Raw genomic sequence first — 6,188 nt, 5'->3', positions numbered from 1 at the left:
TGTGCTCGGGGCGCCTCGGGTGCGCGCTCGGTGTCGCCCCCGCGCGCGCGGTAGTGCGGGCAGCGCACCCCGGCCCGGCCCGGCCCCGACGAGAACGCAAACGGGCAAAAGGTTTATTCAAATAGCATTGCGACGCCCGGCGAAAAACTAAAAAAGGGTGCAACACCGGGACTTCCCGGGAGGTCACCCATCCCAGTACTACTCCGGCCCAAGCGCGCTTAACTGCGGAGTTCTGATGGGATCCGGTGCACTAACGCTGGTATGATCGCACCCGTTATGAGCTTGTCGCAGTGTGTACTTAGCAAACCGCGACCCACGTGCGAATCCACCCCGGCCACCCACCCCCGTCGAGGTGCACACCCTCCCTCGCGAAGTGCGCCCCGTTCGCCAAGTGTGAGCCCTGCCCGGGTGCGCGCACCTTGCTAGGGCGTCGGGTGTGCACCCGGCCCGGCCTACGTGCGTGCACCTGGACGGGGCGTCGTGTGCGTGCAGTGTCCCGTCTGCAACGCGGTGCCCACACACCACCTCGGGCGCAACGACCTGCGCTCACATGTGGGCCGAGTGCACCTTGGTGCATGTTCGGGGCGCCTCGGGTGCACGCTCGATCTTGCCCCGGTGCACCAAGGCGCTCGGTTTGCCCCGGGTGCGCACTTGGTGCAAGGTGGGCACCCAAAATAGGGATCAAGCACCAAAACACAAGTTTCGGGATGCAAAATGGGACCCAAGGACCACAAATGCGTTCCAAGACCCATGATGGGTCCACGAGAACAAAAATGTGTTCCGAGACTTAATAAACAAATATTGGGTTTTAGGAGAAGAAACATGCTCTGATGCCCAAAACGAGAATCGACCCCGAAAAGGCCACAGGCCAAAAGTGGGATGCGAGACAAAAAAAAATGGGACCCGAGGACCAAAATTGGGTTCCCAGGTCGAAGACAGGGCAACCGGACAAGAAACGACCTCTAAGGCTCGAAATGAGTCCCGACGACTAAAACTTGACAAGAAGCACCCATCAGGCACCCAACTCGACACCCATGGGATGCCGACCCACCCGGGCTTCCACCTAGCACACCTTGGCACCCACCCACCCTCGCACCCAACCTCGCACCCAACTTAGCACCTTTGAACCCACATTGGCACTCACCCTGACCCTGGCACCTTGGAACCCACATTGGCACTCACCTTGACCCTGGCACCCACCTTTGCACTCACCTTGGGACCCACCCTGGCTCCCACCTCGGCACCCACCCAGACACCCACCTTGGTTCCTTGGCACCCACCTTGGATCCTTGGCACCCACCCCGACACCCACCTTGGCACGCAACTTGGCTACTTGCCACCCACCTTGGCTCCTTGACGCCCACCCCGACAACCACCCCGTGACCTACCCTGGCTAGGGTTGGTGCACACCCACCCTGGTGCCCACCTTGGCACCCACCCCATGACCCACCTTGGCACGCACCTTAGTACCCACCCCGTTACCCACCCTAGGACCCACCCCGTGACCCACCTTGGCCAGGGTGGGTGCCTTGGTGCGCACAACTTGCCTGGGCTGCACACCAGGGCGGGCTCAAGATGGCACCCGCGTTCCGTTTTTTTCACTATCTTTCAAAACGGAAATTTTAAAATCTCGTTTTTTTTTTTTTTTTGCCTTTTCTGGAAATTAGTGAAGGCAGCGCATCAAAGGTGCGCAATGCTGGTGCGAACCCGGGAGCGCTCCGATGTGTGCTCCAAGGTGCGGCGTGCACGAAGTCCGAGCCCGGCTTGCCCCGGGTGCGCACCTCGCGTGCACCTTCGCCGGGGTGAGCACCTTGGCTGGGTTGCGCGCCCTGGTGCGCACCAAGGAGCGCTCTGAAGTGTGCTCCAAGGTGCGGCGTGCACGAAGTCGGAGCTCGGTTTGCCCCGGGTGTGCACCTCGGGTGCGCACCTCGCGTGCACCTTCGCTGCGGTGGGCACCTTGGCTGGGTTGCGCGCCTTGGTGGGCACCATGCAGTGCACGAAGTCGGAGCCCGGTTTGCCCCGGGCGCGCACCTCCGCCAGGGTGGGCACCTTGGTGCGCACAACTTGCCTGGGCTGCGCACCAGGAAGGGCTCAAGATGGCACCCGCGTTCCGTTTTTTTCACTATCTTTCAGAACGGAAATTTTAAAATATCGTTTTTTTTTGCCTTTTCTGGAAATTAGTGAAGGCAGCGCATCAAAGGTGCGCAACGCTGGTGCGAACCTGGGAGCGCTCCGATGTGTGCTCCAAGGTGCGGCGTGCACGAAGTCGGAGCCCGGTTTGCCCCGGGTGCGCCCTGGTGGGCACCATGGTGCGCACCAAGGAGCGCTCCGAAGTGTGCTCCAAGGTGCGGCCTGCACGAAGTCGGAGCCCGGTTTGCCCCGGGCGTGCACCGCGGGTGGGCACCTTGGTGCGCATGCCTTGCCTGGGCTGCGCACCAGGGCGGGCTCAAGATGGCACCCGCGTTCCGTTTTTTTCACTATCTTTCAAAACGGAAATTTTAAAATCTCATTTTTTTTTGCCTTTTCTGGAAATTAGTGAAGGCAGCGCATCAAAGGTGCGCACCTCGCTGCCCACCACGGTGCGCAACGCCGGTGGGCACCCGGGAGTGCTTCGAAGTGTGCTCCAAGGTGCTGCGTGCACGTTGTCGGAGCCCGGTTTGCCCCGGGTGCGCACCTCGCGTGCACCTTCGTCGGGGTGGGCACCTTGGCTGGGTTTGCCCCGGCTGCGCTCCGAAGCGGGGTTATTGGAGCGCCGCCTCTTTTTTTGTCGGAGCGTTTGGTGGGGTTTCTCGCATTGGCTCTTCCCAGGCCCGGTTGCCACCCTGGCGCGCACGAAGTCGGAAGTAGGGTTAATTGCCCGGGTGCGCACCTTTGCCAGGGTGGGCACCTTACCTGGGCTGTGCACCAGGGCGGGCTCAAGATGGCACCCGCGTTCCGTTTTTTTCACTATCTTTCAAAACGGAAATTTTAAAATCTCCTCTTTTTTTTGCCTTTTCTGGAAATTAGTGAAGGCAGCGCATCAAAGGTGCGCACCTCGCTGCCCACCTTGGTGTGCTCTGAGGTGCGCACCCGGGAGCGCTACGAAGTGTGCTCCAAGGTGCGGCGTGCACGTTGTCGGAGCCCGGTTTGCCCCGGGTGCGCACCTCGCCTGCACCTTGGCCGGGGTGGGCACCCTGGCTGGGTTTGCCCAGGGTGCGCTCCGAAGCGGGGTTACTGGAGCGCCCCCTCTTTTTTTGTCAGAGCGTTTGGTGGGGTTTCTCGCATTGGCTCTTCCCAGGCCCGGTTGTTGGGTGCGCTCCCACCCTGGCGCGCGCGAAGTTGGAAGTTGGGTTAATTGCCCGGGCGCGCACCTTCGCCAGGGTGGGCACCTTGGTGCGCACACCTTGGCTGGGCTGCGCACCAGGGCGGGCTCAAGATGGCACCAGCATTCCCTTTTTCTCACTATCTTTCAAAACGGAAATTTTAAAATCTCGTTTTTTTTTGCCTTTTATGGAAATTAGTGAAGGCATCGCATCAAAGGTGCGCATCTCGCTGCCCACCTTGGTGTGCTCCGAGGTGCCCACCACGGTGCGCTCCGAGGTGCCCACCACGGTGCGCAACGCCGGTGCGAACCCGGGAGCGCCCCGATGTGTGCTCCAAGGTGCGGCGTGCACGAAGCCGGACCCCGGTTTGCCCCGGGTGCGCACCTCGCGTGCACCTTGGTGCGCACACCTTGGCTGGGTTGCGCGGCCTGGTGGGCACCATGGTGCGCACCAAGGAGCGCTCCAAAGTGTGCTCCAAGGTGCGGCGTGCACGAAGTCCTAGCCCGGTTTGCCCCGGGTGCGCACCTTCGCCGCGGTGGGCACCATGGCGTGCACGAAGTCGGAGCCCGGTTTGCCCCGGGTGCGCACCTCGCGTGCACCTTCGCCGGGGTGGGCACCTCGGCTGGGTTGCGCGCCCTGGTGCGCACCAAGGAGCGCTCCGAAGTGTGCTCCAAGGTGCGGCGTGCACGAAGTCGGAGCCCGGTTTGCCCCGGGTGCGCACCTTCGCCGCGGTGGGCACCCTGGTGCGCACCATGGCGTGCACGAAGTCGGAGCCCGGTTTGCCCCGGGTGCGCACCTCGCGTGCACCTTCGGCGGGGTTGCGCGCCCTGGTGCGCACCAAGGAGCGCTCCGAAGTGTGCTCCAAGGTGCGGCGTGCACGAAGTCGGAGCCCGGTTTGCCCCGGGTGCGCACCTCGCGTGCACCTTCGGCGGGGTTGCGCGCCCTGGTGGGCACCATGGTGCGCACCAAGGAGCGCTCCGAAGTGTGCTCCAAGGTGCGGCGTGCACGAAGTCGGAGCCCGGTTTGCCCCGGGTGCGCACCTCGCGTGCACCTTCGCCGCGGTGGGCACCATGGCGTGCACGAAGTCGGAGCCCGGTTTGCCCCGGGTGCGCACCTCGCGTGCACCTTCGCCGGGGTGGGCACCTCGGCTGGGTTGCGCGCCCTGGTGCGCACCAAGGAGCGCTCCGAAGTGTGCTCCAAGGTGCGGCGTGCACGAAGTCGGAGCCCGGTTTGCCCCGGGTGCGCACCTCGCGTGCACCTTCGCCGCGGTGGGCACCATGGCGTGCACGAAGTCGGAGCCCGGTTTGCCCCGGGTGCGCACCCCGCGTGCACCTTCGCCGGGGTGGGCACCTCGGCTGGGTTGCGCGCCCTGGTGCGCACCAAGGAGCGCTCCGAAGTGTGCTCCAAGGTGCGGCGTGCACGAAGTCGGAGCCCGGTTTGCCCCGGGTGCGCACCTCGCGTGCACCTTCGCCGCGGTGGGCACCTTGGCTGGGTTGGGCACCATTGAGCGCTCCGAAGTGTGCTCCAAGGTGCGCACCATGGCCCTCCAAGGTGCGCAGCATGGCGTGCACGAAGTCGGAGCCCGGTTTGCCCCGGGTGCGCACCTCGCGTGCACCTTCGCCAGGGTGGGCACCTCGGTGCGCACACCTTCTCAATGTTTTCTTGCCTTTTCTGGAAATTGGTGAAGGCAGCGCATCAAAGGTGCGCACCTCGGTGTGCTCCGAGGTGCGAACCCGAGAGCGCTCCGAGGTGCCCACGAAGTCGAAAGTCGGGTTAATTGCATTGTTTTCCCCGGGTGCGCTCCGAGGTGCGCAACATCGGTGCGCACCAAGGAGGGCTCCGAAGTGTGCTCCAAGGTGCGCACGATTCGGAGCTCGGTTTGCCCGGGGTGCGCACACCTTGGCTGGGTTGCGCACCCTTTGTGCGCTCCAAGGTGCGCACGAAGTCGGAGCTCGGTTTGCCCCGGGTGCGCACCTTCGCCAGGGTGCGCACCTTGATGCGCACGCCTTGGCTGGGCTGCGCACCTTGGTGGGCGCCATGGTGCGCACCTTTCGTGCGCTCCAAGGTGCGCACGAAGTCGGAGCTCGGTTTGCCCCGGGTGCGCACCTTGGTGGGCGCCATGGTGCACTCCGAGGTGCCCAAGATTGGTGCGCACCAAGGAGCGCTCCGAAGTGCGCTCCAAGGTGCGCAGGTGCGCGCGAAGTCGAAAGTTGGGTTAATTGTCCGGTTTGCCTCGGGTGCGCACCTTGCGTGCACCTTCGCCAGGGTGGGCGCCTTGGTGCGCACACCTTGGCTGGGCTGCGCACCCGGGCGCGCACACCTTGGCACCCGCGTTTCCTTCATTTTAAATTTTTTTTTTTTACAATCTCTCAAGTGGGAAATTCTATAATCTCAACTTTTTTTGCCTTTTCAGGAAACTTTTGAATGGAGCGCATCATTGGTGCGCTCCGAAGTGTGCTCCAAGGTGCGCACCTCTGGTGTGCTCCAAAGCTCTCTCCAGCTGCGTGCACCTGCCCCGGCCGCGCACCCGGCCCCGCCCAGCTTCGCTCACCTGTCCCGGGCGTCTGGTGCGGAACCTTAGAGTAAGAAACATCACCGTGCACCTTGGCCAACGTGCGCGACTCGACCGAGCGCGCACTGGCCGAGGTGCACACCGATTTCACCTGGGTGCGCGCGCAGCACCTCGGGCGCACCGGGGTGCGCGCACAACGCCCGGGTTGCACCGTGGCCTGTGTGCTCGGGGCGCCTCGGGTGCGCGCTCGGTGTCGCCCCCGCGCGCGCGGTAGTGCGGGCAGCGCACCCCGGCCCGGCCCGGCCCCGACGAGAACGCAAACGGGCAAAAGGTTTATTCAAATAGCATTGCGACGCCCGGCGAAAAACTAAGAA

At 63.7% G+C, this 6,188-nt stretch overlaps 1 non-coding gene across 1 annotated transcript; it reads right to left on the bottom strand.

The window, feature by feature from the left end:
• Positions 1-154: 154 nt before the first annotated feature.
• Positions 155-273, bottom strand: LOC131864313 (5S ribosomal RNA). The gene has a single exon (XR_009363145.1). It is a non-coding gene; the product is annotated as a 5S ribosomal RNA (ribosomal RNA).
• Positions 274-6,188: the final 5,915 nt, after the last annotated feature.

The sequence above is a fragment of the Cryptomeria japonica genome, unplaced genomic scaffold (genome assembly GCF_030272615.1).
Source record: "Cryptomeria japonica unplaced genomic scaffold, Sugi_1.0 HiC_scaffold_83, whole genome shotgun sequence".
Lineage (NCBI taxonomy): Eukaryota > Viridiplantae > Streptophyta > Pinopsida > Cupressales > Cupressaceae > Cryptomeria > Cryptomeria japonica.
This window is presented reverse-complemented; position numbering and strand designations above follow the sequence as displayed.